General features: G+C 45.7%; 1 protein-coding gene and 1 pseudogene across 12 annotated transcripts in view; one reads left to right on the top strand and one right to left on the bottom strand.

The window, feature by feature from the left end:
- R3HDM1 (R3H domain containing 1) overlaps positions 1-20,573 on the bottom strand; it is a 231,167-nt gene that overhangs the window by 196,902 nt on the left and 13,692 nt on the right. The window lies entirely within an intron of this gene.
- On the top strand, positions 13,015-13,121 carry LOC143925804 (U2 spliceosomal RNA; annotated as a pseudogene).

The following is a 20,573-nucleotide window of genomic DNA, read 5'->3' as shown; positions in this document are numbered from 1 at the left end:
ATATAAAACATAACCACACTTACGCATTTTGGACAATCTTGGCAAACAGCCATGATTCACATCTAAAAATCTTCAATGTTGTTGCTTGTGAATCAATTCTAATTATTGGACTCTCAGACTGTATACATGTGAATCTTATTTGCACCGCCTTTTGCATGGCTACAAGCAGACACACCAATGTCCCTTGTAAGGGGGAAGGCAAGCAGCTCAATACCTGTGTTTAAGCTCATTTATACGGAGGATAAACTCTGAACCCTCACCACCATGTTAATTCTGAACAAGCAATTTTCAAATATTAAAACATGGAACTAACATTGTGCAAACACCATTCTTACAGAAACTGAGTGGCCAGGCAAGCCCAACGCCCCGTGCATGGGAGTGGGCCAGGCAAGCCCAATGCCTGTTAGAATAACTGTAGTCAGTGGAGAACAATGGCTGATAAATAACCGAGAACTGTGCTTAGCCCAACGTTAAGAGGTTGAATTGTCAGAAAGGTCAGAACTGCTAGACCGATGATCGGTGTGTCGGGATCACAAGCCAAAGGATGATGCAAGAAAAGAGTTTCGTAGTCAGGGGTCACAAGCCAAAGTCGATTCTAAGTAGCAATGGACTTAGCTTGGGGCAGTGGGCAGGATAGTGTATGAAGCACAATAATCTGGCAAACAGTAAGTGCAGAGACATGGCTTAAAGCGGTTGTACAGTTAATTTTTTCACTTTGACCTACAGATAAGCCTATAAGGCTTACCTGTAGGTAAAATGAATATCTCCTAAACCTGCACAGTTTAAGAGATATTGCACTCGCAATGAGCCGCTGACTTCAGCGGTGCATGCACACCAGGGATTCTCGGCTGAAAGTCCAGCAGAAGCCAGACTCTGCCGGGATGAAAACTCCCATGCGAGTGACATTGCGGCTCCAGCCACCTCACAGCGCCAGAGCCACGATACCCGGAAGACACACCAAGGGAACATGTCAGCTCCCTCGGCATGGACCGAGTGAGATGAGGGCACCTCGTTCTAAGTTAAGCATTTCATAATGAGCTAGTATGCAGTGCATACTAGCTCATTAAGCCTTTTCCCTTACAGGTGTAAAAAAAATAAAAAAAATAAAAGTCAGCGGGTTTACTCCCGCTTTAAATAAGGAAGTTCATGGGAGGAGCAAAGAGTTCAAGGTACAGCAGAAATTAAGGGAAAAGGCAGGGTTGTCCAATGGATCAGGCAAGGTGTTCAGCATCTCAGGTAGCTCAGCAAGAAGAGTCATTATCAAACACAGCAGAAGTCTCAGGTTCAAATCCAGCTCTTGACAATGCCCCATGCATGGGAGCGGCCAGGCAACCCAATGTCCCTTGCATGGAAAGGGGCTGGCAACCTAACCACCCTTGCATGGGAAAAGGCAGGCAGGCAAAGCACGACAGTGCTTTGCCATTATACTGATCCAATGATTTTCAATACTTAATGAATCTCAGAACCTCCTAGGTACCCAGATTGAGAAAGTCAAATATCCATCCAAATTAGGCTGCATGCATGGCTCAAAGCATTTAAAAAGGGGCTTATCAGATAAGTATCTGCATACATATGTGCAAATCTAACACATTCAGGCATTTATGCTGCTCACAAAGATCACTGCACTTCAACAACGCCTTTATGGGCTTTACTCACGAGACCTTCAGACCCATCTTTGTTTAGGCATCAATGTCTACATCCTGGACTGAGACGCTGGCTCACAGACGACCCAACCCTTTAAATCCTAGCATCTGCAGTTCTTATGCCACGTACACATGACCAGACTTTCCGGCAGACTAGGTCCGACGCTCTTCCCGACGGACTTTCGGAGGAGTTCTGATGGACTTTCTGAACAAACGGACTTGGCCACAAATGAACAAAGTCAGTTAGTGTTTTTTTTTTTTTGTAAATTTGTTTTTATTAACAGTTTTTCAACACAAACACCACATATAAACATATGACCCAAACCCCCCCCCCCTCCCACCCATGCCCCTGTGCAGCCCCCCAGTCAAATACAAATCACTAAACACATTCATAGTCATAGTCAACAACCGTATGCCCCAGAGAAAAACTGCCCCCCAAAAAGTGATGATGCACCCTGACTCCAAATGCACAACAGAAAAACCCACAGAGCACATAGCATCAATCTACCCCGTGCTCCCATTGGCTATCCAGGAGTCCTCTCCCCACTCAGCAAACTAATTCAAAGTATCTTTGGCGTCTAGCCAGCCCTGCCACACTTTCTCAAATTTTTTGGAGCATCCCCTACTAAGATACGTGGCCTTGTAAAGTGGAAGTGCTTTGTTAATCAGGCTTTTCCAATATGACACAGTAGGTGGTTCAGGTTTTTTCCAATACAACAGGATGGCTTTACGCGCATAGAACAAAGACAGAGATATCATAGTTCTTTGTGCCCTTCTAGGAGCCAACTCCTCCACCAGCCCCAGCAAACAAACCGCGACCGTAAGAGGAATCGGCACCAAGAGGACTGTTTGGATGGTATCCGTCACTCCCCTCCAAAAGTCCCCAATCAGTGGGCACTGCCAAAATATATGATCAAAGCCAGCTCGGTCCTCTGTACACCTCCAGCACCCCGCCGCACCCGTACCATACATTCCAGCTAGCCTTGCAGGTGTGTAATGTACCCTGTATAGAATTTTATATTGAATAAGTCTATCTCCGGCCGACACCAGAGTCTGGAAGGGATAGGCCCACATATCGTCCCAGTGCTCCCCCCCAAAGTCCACCACCAAAGCGCTCCATGTGTCCCTACACTTTTGTACCACACTGGGCCTATCACTGAACAGCTCTTTGTATACCGCGGATAAGGGCTTCAAAAGGTCCCCCGTCCGCAGCACCCTCTCCAGAGGAGACACACCCAACTCCAAAGCATCCGAACCAAACTGGGTGAGGAAGGCGTGTCTCAACTGGAGGTAGTGAAAAAAATACCAGTTCGGTAAACTGTATTTCGTTTTCAGTTGATCAAAAGTGTATAGCCTGGTCCCCCCCACTATGTGCCCAAGTTGTTTGATGCCAACCCTGGCCCATATCACCGGGTCAGGAATCGCACCAAAATGCGGCAGCCTGGGATTAAACCAGAGAGGGGCGTCCGGCGACCAGCACCCCCCTCTGTTCTTCATCAGGACCTGCGCCCTGTCCCAAGCTCGCACCGTTACTCGCATGGAGACCGTCAGGGAAGGAGAGGCCCCCAGACCCCTATACACCAGGTAGGATAAACTCTCATACGAGCCCATAAGGGCTGCCTCTAGTACCGTGGCGGAGTCCCCATCATCCCTCGTTAACCATCTCCTGGCGACCACCATCTGTCCAGCTATAAAATACTTAAAAAGATCCGGTAAAGCCAAGCCACCTTGACCCCAGGGCTCCTGTAAAACACGGAGACTTATCCTGGGATGCGCAGCGGCCCACAAAAACGAACTGAACAGACTGTTCACCCTTCTGAAAAAGGAGCAGGGGATCCAAACTGGCGTGTTTCGCAAATAGTATAGAAACACTGGTAAAACTCATTTTCAGTAGGTTAACCCTACCAATCAGGGACAGCGGCAAATGTTTCCATGCATCCAGTTGTACCTTCACCTTAGCCAGCAATGGACGAAGATTGAGAGACATATAGTCACCCACTCTTGGGGACACCCTCACACCCAAATACCTAAACTCCTGCACCCATGCAATGGGGACCTTAGTGGTCGCCAACGCACGAGCCCCCCCGTCAATAGCCATAACGTTTGACTTCTCCCAATTGACCCGAAGCCCGGAGTATGTGGCAAAGGTGTCAAGCACCTTAAACACAGCCTCCAAGGAAGGCCCTGCGTCCCGCAGAAACAGAAGCATGTCATCCGCATACAACGCTAAGCATTCCCTGATACCCCCTACCTCCAAAGCTCCAACCTCAGGGGACCTCCGCAAAGCTATAGCCAAGGGCTCTATTGCTAACGCAAATAAGGATGGAGACAGTGGGCACCCTTGACGCGTGCCCCTGCCCACTTCAAACTGAGAGGAGATCAAGGCACCTATTTTGATAACCGCCCGAGGGTTGCTATAAAGTAGAGAGATCCAAGTGACAAAAACCTCCCCGAAACCCATGTGCCGCAGAACTGCTAGCATATATCGCCAGTCTACAGAATCGAAGGCCTTAGCCATGTCGAGGGAGACCACCACTCTCTCGCCCGTCCTGTCATGTTTGACCTGCAGATGAGTAAAAGTCAGTTAGTGTTGAACATGATGACGTAAACGGGACTAAACAAGGAACTTCAAGAGCCAGTAGCCAATAGCTGCCCTTGTGTCATATTTGGTCCGGACTAGCCCGCACATGATCGGATTTTCTGACGGACTGATCCCATTAGACCTAGTCTGCGGGAAAGTCCGGTCATGTGTACGCGGCATTAGCGGTGTTCACAATAGTCTGACAATCAGGCCCTGTTGTCTTATCTTGTGACTTGCTATAAAGTTATAATGTTGCAGTCTGATCACTTAGAAGAGACTGAAGAAATGGTTACTACTGCCTGCAGCAGGCTGACAACATCTCAGCCTAGGCAAAGTAAAGCTCCAGGACTAGTTTTCTTTAAAAGGATTATTATTATTCAGGATTTATATAGCGCCAACAGTTTGCGCAGTGCTTTACAATATGAGGGCAGACAGTACACTTACAATACAAATCAATACAGGAGGGATCAGAAGGCCCTGCTCGTTAGAGCTTACAATCTAGAAATGGAGCTTGAGTTGAAAATTATATGGTGGCTGTGTATTATGACATTTCAAGAATGTATTCATGCAGAATAAAATTACTGAAAGGTAGACCTTAATCGAAAAAGTCACCCCAACAGCCATGAAATTATCACTTTCAAGAAGAAAGGGCAGCCTTTATGTTTCTCATGGCTGTGCACAGACCCCATATTTCTGCAGTAAAAGGTTCTTCCTAAACACATACAAACGAAGCGCATCAAATTCAGCACATTTGTATTGTCTGAAAACGCTCGATGAGCAGGAAATCCCTCTCTCAATTTTGAAGTTCCTGGATGATCTGCTGCCAATGTGTTTTGTACAAGGACACCAGCGTCGGATATTGGAAGGGCCTTAATGTTACAGAATTTAACTTGCCTGCTCTTACACAAATCGGCATTCCCAGAAGACATGGGCAATTTATAGGGCCCCAACGCTCTTACAGTGATTTTGTCAATCAATCATGTAGTCCCGGAATCTGTCAAAAGAGACAGAAGTCTAGCAGCCCTACAGATTACAAATGATGCGTCTGCTGAATAATACAATATTCCGGGTCACATCTCAACTTTTATTAGATAAAAAATAGATTACAAAAGCCTAACCTCTTTAGTGAAGCAGGGACCCGAGAAGCACTGCGGTTGGCTCACCAGCGAGCCTGCTATCTATTTACGCACACAGATGTCCCAACATGGAGGAAAAACTGAACATAGGTGCTAAAAACTCCAGACAGCTAAGAAACCCCTTTCAGCACCTTTATTCCTTCAAAAATCATAGTACTTTCCTATTCAACTAGACTAGAGCAATCAACTACAATCTTAGCCGACAGTCTTAACGTGCCAGCTGATCATGGATACTGGGCTAGCAGTCAGGAAGTCCCATCTATAAGCTGAAAGGTGTTGGGGCTGAAGGTACTTTCTATTGATTTGCATACAAAATGTATAGTGACAAGAGAAAAAAAAAAAAAAAAAAAAAACACACACACACACACACACACACACACACACACACTTCAGTGAAAGGATGAAGACTCCAAAAGAAAGTTTCAGTGCAGCAATACCAAGGAACCATCAATAACACCTCTTGAAGTGAATGCAGGTAATCCAGCAAAGTGCTCCATGGAGAGCCACCACACCTCAGTGAAATGGACACTCACCAGAAATGATGACTACCATTAGAGCAGCAGTGTGCATCTGTCATCCAGTGAAGGTTGAACCCAGCAAGTACATGATAAATAAAGCTCACCAGGAGCAAGAAGGAATCCTCAAGTCTAATACACATTAAAAGAAAGTAGCATAAAAAAATCCATACATTGACAACAGCTGCCAACAGCCCAGAATCAAGCAGCAGCATGACATCAGCACTAGTAACTCCTTCCCGATGAGTTTCGTCCAAGAGGACGTTATCAAGGGTCCCCTAGGTGTCAACATTCGCTATCTTTTGTAGCTTCTCAAAAGTACGCCATGCCGTGGTAATCAAATGGACTAGATTGACTAATAGAGTGGTTCGCCTTAATATCACTTTTAGAAGCAGCAGGAGAGGTGCACCCGCTCCCTTCGCCCCCTCCTGGTGGTTTCTGGGCCAACATTACCATTCAGTAGCTCAAGGAACCATCCAGCACTGGCAGGATTTTTCCACATTCATAAGGGATGGCTAGATGCCCATAGCTCATTTTCTGCCTGTGGAGGACCAGAGTGACATCAAAGTCAAAAAGTCAGTTCTCAGGCCATATAAAAAAAATAATTTTTTTGTTTTCTTAAAAAGCAAAAGATTTACATTTTTTTAAAACTTTTTTTGCTTTAAAGGGTAGAAGAGATATTAGAGGTCCTTTAGAGTCCAGATCTCTCCATAAAGAGGACCGGTCATGCTGTAATCTTATAGCAAGGGAGGCTTACATTACAAGCGATAGCAATAAAAGTGATAAAAATTTAAAAAGGGACAGTGTAAAAATGTTAAAGTTAAAGTGCTCTCGTCCCCAAGAGCGGTAGTAAACGTTCCAGACAAAAATATAATGTGCTAGTATGCATCGTATCCTACAAATTATGAAAGGCTTACCTTAAAGCGAAACCCTCCAGTGACACACAGTCACTACTGACAGGGTTACCATCTCCCCCGGGTCTTCTGTCTGGGTTCGCGGACTCAGGCTGTTCGACAGCCGAGCCATGACGACATCACTCTCGCACATGTGCGCGGAGGTAACGGCCACAGCATAGAATATGAGTATGCCGTTCCTTCAGAGTGCATGCAGCGGTGATATCCTCAGTTGCAGAAACACTGAATATCTCCTTAACCGTGCATGTTTAGGAGATGATCCTTGTACATCCAGGTAAGCCTCATCATAAGCATACCTGTAAATACAAAGGTCCAAATGGTGTTTTCTATTGCTTTAAACGGCTATGCAAACCTGAGAAAATATTATCTATTGCAGCTTACAGTTCTCAGATGTGGTGGCCATCTTAGATTTTCTTCTGTTGGCTGTTCTGCGTTTTTATGTACATGCGAGTGGCTTTTTAATATATGCCCCATTTTTTGTTTAAAATTACTACTTTGAAATATGCCTTAGTATTCCACTTCCATTACAAGCGTTGGTGAGCTCAAGCTGGTTTTGCTGGATACTAAGGCTTTCAAAGGCTGTCAGCCAATCATTCATGGATCGTATGGCGCTTCTAAATCCTTCAGATTAAAGCATTCTATGCATTAAGGTGAAAAACCTTCTCTCCTGCAAAACTATCTCCAGCCCCCCTTATAGCTACCCGAGCCTGATCTGACCCAGCGATGTGAATGAGAGCAGCGGCTCTTGCCACCGTCTTCCTCCTCCCTGGGCAGACTGATGCAGCCAAATGCTGTGGTGATCAAGTGGATGGCAGGCCTGAGCCACCAACTCCGTCAATAGACACAGGTAAGGCATCTCGGGAGCAAGCACGTACAGGAAAGAAGCTTTCCATTGGGGTGATTGATGCAAAGGAGCAGCCTGAAGCTCCGGTAAGGGACCCCCCATTAGAGAATCAGGGCTGCCCTGTGGGGAAAAAAAAAAAAAAAAAAAGCATTGCACAAAGCAGGCAAGTATGGGCATGCTGGAAAACTGCTTCTCAGCACTTGCAGTCAATGGCTGCGAGTGCTGACTGCTTGGTTCCATCGAGGGGAACCAACCCTGTCAGAACACAATAGCACAGCGAGAGATCACTGTACTAACATCACATAGTACAGCAAGCTACTCGGTAGCACCTCAGTTATTTTTTCTTTCAACCCAGCGAGTTAAAAACCTGCCTTTGTGTACCAGGCATTAACGCTTGTATTTTATTGTATCGCAACTGTACTATTTCCATTTTGATTGTAAAGCTCTGCGTAAACTGTTGGCACTATTTAAATCCTGAATAATAATAATAATAAATATTATGGCACTGTTTAGGGTCATTGCCACTAATATTTGCGCACAAGTTGTATTTATTTCACTTAATATATTGCCGCAAGTTAATTCATTGTGAGCACATAAAGTTAATAATTGTTTGCACTTCTATTTTTATTGTTGGTTGGGATTGTTGTAAACCAACCAAGCTTTATTAGTGTACCCGTTTCACAGTATTAAAGAAAGCCAAGTGCTGAGAGTTTTGCACTGGAATGCTTGCTTTTGAGAGTTGAGCTGCTTCTTGATATAGCGCGGCCCTTTACCCAGTAGGGTCCCGACACACTTACAAACACATACACATTTTCAGTGGCAGTATACTACAAGTGAGAAGAGTGCGTTTGGCACCCATCTACAAGGACCCCTACAGGTTGCAGATCTTTTTTTCTTCAGCACAGCATGCGGCAATGAACAAACGTGGAAACCAAGTGAACGTGTCCGTTTGGTATTTAAATAAAGCTTGTGAAACACACACACACACACACACACAAATTGTGGGAGGTTCTCTTACGCTCTTCTATCCCAGTGACAGGGGCTCAGACAGAAGCGATGGAAAGCTGTTACTTTTCTTGACACCCTCTGCTGCATTCTGCACTGGGAAGAAGAAAAGGGAGATCCTGATGGGTATTCTAAAGTAAAGAGAAATTCAAGATGCCCACACCCCGTACCACACTGTCCACAATTATTTCAAATAAAAAGTTTTACTTCTTGACCATCTAATGTTATGAGGCCAGCTAGATACAGGAGATCAAAGGGACTTGATGTAGCCAATTTAGGCGAAAAAACAAGCGGCAACTTCTAAAGAAGAAGATCTAAAGTCACAGCATACACTTTCATTTATAACATCGGCATTGTAATCACAATACTAAATGATTGTCGTTTCTGAAATTCCATAATAATGTTACTTGAAAAAAAAAAATCTCCTTTCATGTTCTGAGTGCTGCCCGTCTCTTTACACAGCTCTCTCAATTACCAGCATGCCGTGTGTCTTCTCTATTACTTTGGTTTACTTTCAGAATCTAAGGATTACATAACACAAGGGATCAGCAAGCAGTGATGAGGTCACATGTGGCGCGATTCCTGTACTGACTCCGCCTCCTGAAACGCCTCCTCGGCCCCCTCTGTAGATCAGAAGGCAGGCTCTGTGAAGTGTGCGACACATCAGTGCTACTCACAGGGCATAGTGACTACGGGTCACACAATTCAAGGAAGTAAATATGTGGGTATTATTGGTGGAAACAAAAATTTTTATAAATAAAAAAAGGTTTTCAAACTTCAAGACAGTTCAGATTAAAAAGAGTAAGCACATGTGCGCAGCTGCACTCTGCCTGTAGGACAGCCCATTCTACCATTCCTATGTGCAGAAACGCAGGGAAAAAGTCGTCCATAAACTATTTTTTAATTTTTTGTAAACTGTGTTGCATCAACCTGCGTGGTGTTGGGCCACCATGCGGCAGCCAATGCATGGGCCCCGGTGCATCTGCTAAAGAGAGCAGGGTGCCAATAATTGTTAATTGAACACCCCCATGCATCCTCAAATGCGGTATATTTTCGCATGAGCGATTTTGCACTTATTCCTGATCCACAGTAGTGTACCTAGCCTTTGGCCTCATGCACACAAGATGTCTGTTTAGCCCTTCCCAACTCCAGAACTCCTGGCAAGAGTAAAACTGATTAAAGCTGAGTTGCACTCAAAAATGTAAGTGTCGGGTGTATGCTTCCATGGATGTCCTCCCATGATGTTGCTCGGGCGCGCTCCTGGAAATATCCGTGACCGCCGGGTCTGTTTCATGGATCATGGTAAATGGCCGCTGGTAGCAGCCGTTTGCCACGTGATCGCTCTGTCAAATGAGAGCGATCACTTGTAAACAAATCTTGACATGACGCCGGTTCCTTCCCCCCCCCCCCCCCCCCCCCCATCTGTACAGTGCCATGGGAGATTGGGAGAGGGGAGAAATAGGTTGTTGCAGCGCTGTGGGCTGGATCTGTAGTGCCCACAGCGCTGCTCAGTGCCAATACTCTGCAGTACTCTTCCCATACTCACCAATAAACTTTAAACAGAAACAAAGAATTTCTTTTTTTACCGAATTTTAAAAGCGAACGTAAACCCCAATGGGTTTTACTTCCTTTGTTTCCTTGGTTTCCCTGCAAAGGTAAAGCATAATGGGCTACTATGCGTCTCTTACCTGACACAGAAGCCAGCAATGTCACCGATGTCTCCTCTTCCACAAAGCATCCATCTTCCTTCCGGGTATTGCGGCTCCGGTGCTGTGATTGGCCAGAGCCGATGACGTCACTCACATGCATGCACCGCTGCTAACAGCGTGTGCCTGAGCGCCGCTGTCTACGCGAAGCGGTGCCTATCTTTTGCAAATATCTCCTAAACCGTGTAGGTTTAGGAGATATTTCTTGCATCTACAGGTAAGCCTTAATCTAGGCTTACCTTTAGGTCAAAGTGGTCTCTAAGGGTTTACAGTCACTTTGTCTTTTTGGATTAATAGCGCAAAAAATAAACCTAGCAGTGATGAAATACCACCAAAAGAAAGCTCTATTAGTGTGGGGAAAAAAAAATAAAAAAATAAAAAAAAAAACACACACACAAAAATTTCATATGGGTACAATGTTGCATGACTGAGTAATTGTCAAAATGCGAGAGCACCGAAAGCTGAAAATTGGTCTGGTTAGGAAGGGGGTACCCAGTGGTCAGAGCCTAAAAGAAAAAAAAAAAAAAAAAAAAAAAGCCAAAAGCAACATTTTCGTTTATTTTTTAAGCCCAGTGTGCACAAGGCCTTAAAACTAGAATAGGCAAAACTTTTTGTTCCCATTTTAGATATGTAAAGGAGGGTTATATTTAGAGTTGCACTGATACAAATACTGGTATCGGTTCCAATTCTCAGCATTTGCATTGCATTTGTACTGAATCGCACGATACATTTGCGTTGCAGTTTGAGCCCATACAAAATGAATGGGCTCAAAAATCACACCGCAAAGAATGGAATGCAATTTGAACAGTAATGCAGTTCAATCCCGATCCAATTCACATGCGATTTTTTTTCCACACCTCTCCCTTGTGAAATCGGACTTATAGGGATGTCACCCTGGGTTCACGCAGGAGTGGTGTGGGAAACTGCATGCGATTCGGACAGCTAATCACACTACATTCCTGTTCACACTGCAAAGAATTGCATGCAATTTGAGCCCATTCATTTTGTATTGGCTTAAATCGCACATTTGTATCAGCGAGTACTTAAAACGCAGCTATTCGTACTTGTGCTTTAATAAAAAATTAACCACACAAGTATTGGTGCCATCTGTGTCCTATCGCAGGGATTCCAATTTACTTCCTGTCCCATAAAACAAACAAGAAATCCCTGCAAATTAAAGGAATGCCTTGGAGACCCCCAGGTCAACCTTATTTGTGTGCCAGTTGGATGATTTCCCCTCAGTTACTTTTCTGGGGAAAAAATAAAAATTTGAGATTCTTTTACTTTCAGCGATAAAGGTAGGACAAATATTGAGGGTGAATCTCCCCAACAGGAGCACAAGTAGGCACTGACAGGGGTTCTAATCCCTCTCCATTCTATCCGAAACAAAGAAGAAGTTTTGCCTTTAGTTCCACTTTAACTGCTTAATACTAGGCCTCCCGCCCCCCCCCCCCCCCCCCCTGCCTGCTCAAGCCAGCTTTTAGTACTCTTCTGTACCCAAAATTAAAATCATCATTTTCTAATCAGAGAGTTTCCTTTTGGTGGTATTTAATCACCGTTTTTTTTTTTTTTGCTAAAATGAATAATTTCCATTAGTAGATGTTGTAAAGATGTAATTTTTCTGCCAAAATGATGGGCACTGCTGAGGCTACATTGATGATCAGTGCCCTGATTATCTTTACAGTCTCCCCTGTGAGGAGGTGATTGGCTCTCCTCACCTCAGAGTCAGTGTGAGGCGAGTCAAAAAACTGCACTTCCATGTTTACATGTGATCGCTGTCATTGGACACAACCAATCGCATGGTTAAAAAGCCACGTCATCAGCTCTTTACCCAGATCTTTATGTATTACTACTTGATACAGTATGTTACATCAGCTAGAAGAGCCGCCACAATTTAAAGTCCATAGATGACAACATTTCAAGTTAACCAAAAGAGGAGGCAGAAGATGCCATACAATCTAGCCTTGCAGCTCATATGAATAGAGGTGGGCGCCCTCTAATAAAAAGGTGAAACCACAGGAAAGAACATCTTCGCATAGCATTCAGCTTCTTACAAAGTTCCAACTCTTGCACACATTTCTTGACAAACTTACCAAGGATATTTTCCATATAATGCGTGTGCTTTCATTTCCCTCACCTTGACCAAGATACAATGGATACAATGCAACACAACTTTGTAAATAAGGCCTTAAAGTGGTTGTAAACCCTTACAAAACCACTTTGACCTACAGGTAAGCCTAGATTAAAGGCTTACCTGTAGGTCCAAGAAATATCTCCTAAACCTATATGGATTAGGAGATATTTGCCCGAAAACGGGCACCGCTGTCTACGGCGCATGCGCCGTAGACAGCGGCATTCTCAGCGACGGAGCTGCCACGCGTGTCGGCTCCCGTGCGCATGCGTGGGAGTGAAGTCATCGCGGCTTCGCCGAATGACAGCGGCGGAGCTGCGAGACCCCACCAACAAGATGGATGCGGCGGACTACAGGGGACAGCGGCGAATTCGCTGGCTCCTGTGTCAGGTAAGTGACACATAATGGGCTACTATGCGATGCATAGAAGTCCATTATGCTTTGCCTTTCGAAGGAATGAAAGAGGAAGTAAACTCATCAGGGTTTACTTCCTCTTTAAGGCTCATGTTACACTTGCTTCAGCTTCAACAAGGCTTTGGATTGCTTCTCGGCCTTTTGGCTAAGATCAAGTATAGTAGCTGTTCTTATCAGTTGCCAGATGAGGCGCTGTGCTACTCCCATAGTGGGAGGGCTATGCAAATCCAATGATGTAATTGTGCCTGGAAGGGGGATTTCAGCAGGGACTCTAGCTGATACTGGGGGCCGACCAATGGTTGCGTCTGGAAAGGGTGCTCCTGGTGAGGATGGGTCCCTGGCCTGACTTTGTGTAGTCCTAGCTCCAGACAGTTTTTCTGGAGAGAACACCGCCTCCTCCTTTGAGAGGGGGAAGGGAGTGGTTCATATCTCCTGAATGTGATTAGGTAGGAGGGATGGGAGCGACAGTTGAGTCTTTAATCAGGGCTCTCCCTAAGCTCCCAGAACTTCAGGCCTTCCTGTGTGGAGTAGGGGGCTGCGCTGGTCTGAGTTTTTGGTCAGTTCTGCCGAAAAGCCTGTGGTAAATGTGCCCCTTAAAGTGGGATTCCGCTCTTTTTTTATTTTTTTCTTACCTGTCTCACTGGTGGGTGAGTGCTAGCTTCGATTGGCATCCACGTCCGGCGTTTATTTGACCCCCGGCGCGACGAATCTTTTCTTCAGGATGACTTATAAAAACCTACTCTGGCGTTTTCCATTTTAACTGTGGGCGTCTGAAGCCCACAGGCATTTACTTCCTGGTATATGATGACGTCTGGCTCCCAGCATGCTCCGCTCCATCTTGCACATGCTCAGTGAGAGCAGTGACAAGGAAAGAAAAACTCCAGGAAGTTCCCGCCCCGTTGTCAAGGCAACGAAAACCACACAGCACAGAGAACAAAGAATGAATGAAAACGAACCCACAGAAGCTAAGGAGGCTAATGAGGCTAATTATACCATGGAATAAACATGACTTACCTTTTGTGAGAAGCTGGCTGAAGAAAAAATGCGCTGGTGCTGTTTGCTTTGTTGTTTATTTGCTTCCTCGTGTGTAATGGCAGATACAGCTGTCTGCCCACTTTAAAAATGGGAAATTCGTACACGCCCTCGTCACGTGACCAGCGTGCTAACGAAATCTCGCGAGATTTCGGAATTTCATTGTCCCCTATGGATTCTTGGGTAATTTCCCAGGGACCATTGCGAGGACGATAGCCACGCCTACTCCCACGGGAGGAGAACCAGGAAGTCAGCTGAAACATCAGAAATAAAAGGTAAGTAAATAATATTTTTTTTTTTCAGGGTTCGTTTAGGTAAGTATGCTGTCTGTTGATTTTAATAACATGAACTTTCATTTTTAGGTACCAAACCACTTTAAGTGGCAGTTCAGGGGTGTCAGACAATCACTGAGTGAAGGTCACACTGATTTATGGCACCATGGTCACTGCAACACTATTTTCACACCTGCCTCTAGGGCTGAGCCTTTTGGCTAGGACCAGGGGAAATTCTTATTCCTGGCCGAATGGCCTGGCAATTGTATTGCACAATGGTCACTCTCACGTCTCCCACTTCCCCATTTTACCCTGCGTTTATCACTTTTTTGTTTGATGTGTTACAGGTTTGTCACTGATATGAGTAGGTTGCGGGTCAGACTTGCCCTGAAAGTCTTGGGAGGGGGTGGACATAAGCCTTTTGGCCTAGTCCACCCGCTTTAATGGGGTCTCCCTTTGGGGGGGGGGGGGGGGGGGGGGGGAGTCTCAGCAAGTACTTAGGTGGGTCTGTTTCGGCAGATCTTCCAGAGAAAGAGGGTCCATCTGGTTTCGGCCAGATGGACCCAAGTGAAGTACCTCAGTCCCAGTCTGGAGCCTAACGCCCGGGGGATCAGGGTAAGGTCCTTCCTAGGGAGGACCATGTAGCACCCGTTGCACGTTTTGTGTTCACTCTGTGTGTGCACTTTTTTGGCGTGTTTCACATGCCACAGACTTTTCAAAATGGTTAGTTACAGTCCTGTTTACACCTTGAGCTTGCTTAGTTTCAAAAATTATAGCCCGTGTAGCTTGAGCGGTGCTTCAAAGCATCTTCCAAACCTTCATAGAAGTCTATGGCAAAGCTCGCCTGAAGCTAAACTGAAGGCTCAAGCAAAAGCAACATGTAAACAGGACTGTAAGTGTAAACTAGCCCTTAGAGCCCCCCCCCCCCTCAGAATTAGGAGATATAGATATATAAGCTCTGGGTTAATATGAACCAGACTTCATCAACCATCAGCACATATAACCTTAGGGTTTAGATGGATACATTCCAAGATCCAGGCAGCCAACATTGCAAAAATAGATAATAAAAAGCGAATTAAAAATTAGCAAACGGCAAACCAACTTTGTGAAAATTTTCTAGCAATAAAAACACGTGAAATCAGGTTTTAGATGGTCTGACAGGCTACTTAAAGCAGTATTAAACCCGTTTTTACCTGGTGATCTGGCCATTAACATACCTACTGCAATAAAATGCCCCCACTCTGGATGAAGCAGTTTGCACATTCGGACAGTAGCATTGTCAGTCTGGGAGGGAGCGGAGTGTAAAGTGTACTAGCAGATTTGAATACACTCACAAACTGGGAGATCAGCGAACAGGTTTGATCATCTCCCTCCTCCTCACCCAGCAGCAGTAAAAAGGTGGGACAGCAGAGCCCAGGAAGCATGGTGGGGAAGGAGTTTGCAAACTCTAGGGGGGTTGTCAACTAAAACAATCAGTTGATCGTACAGCAGCCCTCATGTCACTCATTACAAAGCCAACAGTCTGCTTGTAGAGTGTATACACACTCCCAGGGCTGGAGCTGGTGGTGTCATCACCCCCATCCCCCACTCCAACTGCCATAAGACATTTGGCGGCGGAAATAAAAGGCCAAAGCCTTACACACACACACGTTTTTTTTCCTTTGAAAAACAAAAACAAACAAACAAACTCGACTGCTCAGGTTGGAGCCGCTGTACTAACAATCTCCCCTGCTGTGCCACCGTGTTCTGATAGGGGGTCAGCAGACCTTTTTCAGCAGGTTCTGTCAGACTGGCTATCATACAAGCAAGCGGAATGTCAACCAGTTTCTATTGAACCCACCCGTGCCACCCGACATTCGGCCTGTGTATACTAGGCTTTAAAGGCCATCTACCGCTGCCCGAAAACTTGCCCAACACTTGGCGGAGATAGTTCAGGTTATTTCCGATCTAGCCCAAATACCTGCACCTCTTGATCTGCTGGTGTGCTTCCTAGGCACAATTGATGCTGAAACGTATCCAAAAATGTATTTATAATATGGTGTCCAGGTTATTGTACCTATCTAGAAAGCCGATTGCCAAATTTTGCTTGGCTGCCGCTATGCCTTCTAGGGCGCAGTAGATGGTCTACATTAATTCCCTTATACTTAGAAAACAGTTGGCATATCTCCATCGAAAATAACATTTTTTAAAACTTAGTTTGGCAAAGTTAGCTTGATAACCCAAGTCTCGCCTCAGCACAATTATTGATGGATAGGTTATTACAATTAGAAGATTACCTAACGTTATGGCCCGAGTTTGGGATTTTTTTTCCACTGTACATCCGAGAGAAGACAGACAAAGAAGACTTCTGAGCAATCGTCCCTCAGGCCGGGTTCACACTGGTATGACAAACACTCCAACATTGGGAGCTCATGTCCATTGATGAGTGAAAATCAAGGTTTCCCTATGGGAGCCGTCTTAACTGGTCCAACACAAGTGGGTCCGAATTTGAAGATACTCCCTGTACTACTTTGGTCAGACTGATTCTACTTCAGCTCATTGAATATCACTCAAGTCCAATCAAAGTAGGATGGCCGTCTTCACTGATCCAACTTTGGTATGCAACTTGCGCTCCGATGATCTTGAAGGGGAACTCCACGCCAAATTTTTCATTTTTTTTTTTTATAACCGGCATGGGTTCCCCCCCTAGAAGCATACCAGACCCTTTGGTCTGGTATGGCTTTTAAGGGGAACCCCACACTGGAAAAACGGTGTGGGGGTCCCCCCAGAATCCATACCAGACCTTTACATCAGGAAAGGGGGTGGGGGAAGAGCGAGCGTCCTCCCCCCTCCTGAACCGTACCAGGCCTGGCTATTGGTTGCTGAGATCTGTGAGCAGCAAGCTCATCGGAATCTGGATGCCCCATTTAACAAGGGCGCCCCAGGATCCCGACACCCCACCCTATGTGAAAGGGTATGGGGTACACTATACCCCTACCCATTCACAAAAAAAAAAAAAAATAAAAAAAACCCACCACACATGTTAAACATTTATAAAGTAATTTATTAAGGCAGCTCTGTTTTTTCTGATCTCGTCTGCCCTCTCCAGCTCTTCTGTGTCCTCCGCTGGCATCTTCTGCCTCGGCCGGTTCTTCGCCGCTCTCTCTCCGGTTCTTCTCCCTCTGTCCGCTGTCTTCTGCCCGGTCCCCTTCCGATGTTGACTCAACGCTCTCTCCTGCTCCAATGTTGGGTGCGCAGCATGCCACTACATATATTGTCATGACGTCATAAGGAAAGGGGCCTCCAGGTGAAGTCACACGTGACCCCGCCCCACGCCAATATAAAGTAGTGGCACAGAAACCCTGTTCATTGACGTCTGATGTATGTCGGACTTCAAGACGCAGGGCAAAGTCAGATACAAAGTGGTATGACTGACTTATGTTGTACCAGTGTGAGCCCAGCCTCAAACTGTTCAGTTTTATGTTACTTTTTTCTATTTACAGTTTGTTTTTTCATAAAATTTTGGCCATGCTTTACATATTTTGTAATGCTCTGTACCTGGTTATAAAGCTCATGTTCAATGCAAGTGTGGATGGTCAACTATATATCTTTCAACTCTACAATGTACAAGCACTGTTTCTCTCCCTTGACAATAATAAACATACGTTAAAAAAGAAAAAAAAAAAAATCAACACCAAAAACGCAAATCTGTCATGAATGGAATATGTAAAAATGTCATGCCACTGTTGACCCATTTTGAAAATGCCGAATGCCTGGCTCTCATGCACCAATCTTATTACATAAAAAGAGACAAGGAATTCTGATGTGCTCCCGATTTCATTGGCAGAATGCTTGTTCCCGGTCTTTGATCAGGAAGTGTTGAAGTCAGACACGGCCAAGCAGCTAGCGTTTTAGGAAGTAGGCCAGCAATGGCCGCCCCAAATATTTATTTTATGACCTGTGTCCTTAAACTCTGCGGGGAAATGACATGATGCCATTATCTGCCAATACAGTCACTCATGGATAAGGTTACATGGCCACATACTAATGAAATGTCCTCTACACATTCAAGGCCTGAAGCAGATATTGCAGAAATGCAGAAGCCAAGAACGAAGTCACAGCGGTCACCAAATCACATCACATTACAGCTCAGGCAGGACAATTACATTCCCAGACAGATGGACAGATCTATGCAGATGTCAGCAATCACAGAAATCGATAATCCAGCCAGCAGGTAGCGTTAAGGGTTCTGATAAAATCTGAATTTTTCAACAGCAATAGTAGCAGTTCCAAAAAGGTTGGACTCCAGTTGCAGAGGCACCACCAATGATGGCGGGATCAGGTTTTTACTTAAAATGGGGTGTCAGAAAAAAAGAAACCTGCAAAACAGCCTGAACTCTCTGCTTCTACTATGGCCCAATACCCAACTACTTCCAGGTAGTGTGGAAGTTTAATATGTATCCCCAAAATGTCATATTCCTGATATGTGCCTGCAGTACCATGTACTTGTAGGAGAAAGTCCCTTGTTCTCTTTGTATTGCTTCCTTTGTGGGAAATCCCTGCCAGCCCTCCCGATTTTATATTAAGACTGACCACACTCTGTTAACCTACATGTAATACCCCCTTCATTGTGTTTAGCTGGTCAGTGGGCCTGTGGGAGGGAGTGGGATATCATTTAGCACAATGTACACTTTCTGTTGGGGTACCCCAAGGTTCTGTCCTTGGGCCCCTCCTATTCTCACTCTATACCTCTTCCCTGGGTCAGTTGATAAGCTCCCATGGTTTCCAATACCACCTCTATGCCGACGACATCCAGATCTATCTCTCCACTCCTCACCCCCTCAATCTCCTCACAGATCTCCAACTTACTGAATGACAGTATGGATGTCACACCACTTCCTCAAACTCAATCTTTCTAAAACTGAGCTGGTTATATTTCCTCCTTCACGATCCCCCCCTTGTGACTTCACCATTAATATCAACACCACAACCATTGGTCCCTCCACTCCTGCCAGAGTCCTCAGAGTAATCCTCGACTCTGACCTCTCCTTCAGCCCCCATATCCAATCACTGGCTAAATCCTGCCGCCTTCACCTCCGCAACATCTCCAGCATTCGACCTTCCTGACTAATGACACCACAAAGCAACTCGTTCACTCCGCGATTATTTCCCGCCTTGACTACTGCAACTCTCTCCTTAATGGCCTACCCTTACACAGGCTATCCCCCCTTCAGTCTATTATGAATGCTGCTGCTAGACCAGGGGTGCCCAACCAGTGGCCCGGGGGCCACATGTGGCCCGCGACCTCCTGCTGTGGGATGGCAGATTGGAAAGCCCAGATCATGGGTTGCAGACCCACCATCCCAGAGCATCTGTGTTTTTAATGAAGCCGGCAAAGTGGCTGTGGAGCAGAGCTGTATAAGCTGATGCTTCCTGTATAGTGCCGTCTCCTGCCACAGGCAGTGTATACATGGGCTGCTTCAGGTTACCTGCACAGAGGCATAGACTTCTGTTATTACCTGCAGGTTTGGTGTGCTTTCAGAAAGTGCACCACACCTGCAGGATATAGTAGAAGTCTATGGCAAAGTGTAGCTAACCCACAGAAAAGACACAGGTGCACTGCGCTGCATTGGTGTGAAAGGTCCCTTTCACACAATCGGGCCGACCCAATCGGACCCTACATTCACCTCTATGAAACGGCAGATGTAAACAGATTTGTGTCCATTTACACCTGCCTACCACCAATCTGATTCACTCTTAAAAAAAAAAAAAAAAAAAACAGAAGGATCAATCCCCTTCCGTCAAGGTTGATCGGATCAGAGAATCCATAGAGTAGAGTGGGCTCTGCCCGTGTCCATGTGCGCTCTGCAGGGACCTGTCATCCGCCTGCTCTGTTCATTGTGGCCCGCGACCGGTTACCAATTGGATTAAGTGGCCCCCGCTCTTCAAAAGGTTAGGCACCCCTGTGCTAGACTAATACACCTCACTAATCGATCCATGACTGCTGCCCCTCTCTGCCAATCCCTTCACTGGCTTCCCCTACCCCACTGTGTAAAATTCAAAATGCTAACCATAACATACAAAGCCATCCACAACTTAGCCCCCATCTACAACACCAACCTCACCTGCAGATATCGCCCAAATCGTCCCCTCGTCTCCTCCGACGACCTCCTGCTTTCTAGCTCCCTTGTTACCTCCTCCCATGCTTGCCTTCAAGACTTCGAGAGCCTCTCCCGTCCTCTGGAACTCCCTGCCCCAGTCTGTCCGCTCAGCCCCTACCCTGTCCACCTTTAAGAGTTCCCTGAAAACTCATTTTTTCAGGGAAGCCTATCCCACACCCAACTAACTGTCCCCGAGCCACCCCCATCAAATCATTCTCTGCAGCTATTACCTTTTGTACC

Source organism: Lithobates pipiens, unplaced genomic scaffold, assembly GCF_037356315.1.
Source record: "Lithobates pipiens isolate NorthernLeopardFrog02 unplaced genomic scaffold, aLitPip1_a1.2 Scaffold_22, whole genome shotgun sequence".
In the NCBI taxonomy this organism is placed as follows: domain Eukaryota; kingdom Metazoa; phylum Chordata; class Amphibia; order Anura; family Ranidae; genus Lithobates; species Lithobates pipiens.
The sequence above is the reverse complement of the archived record's forward strand: the minus strand, read 5'-3'. Positions and strand labels throughout refer to the sequence as shown.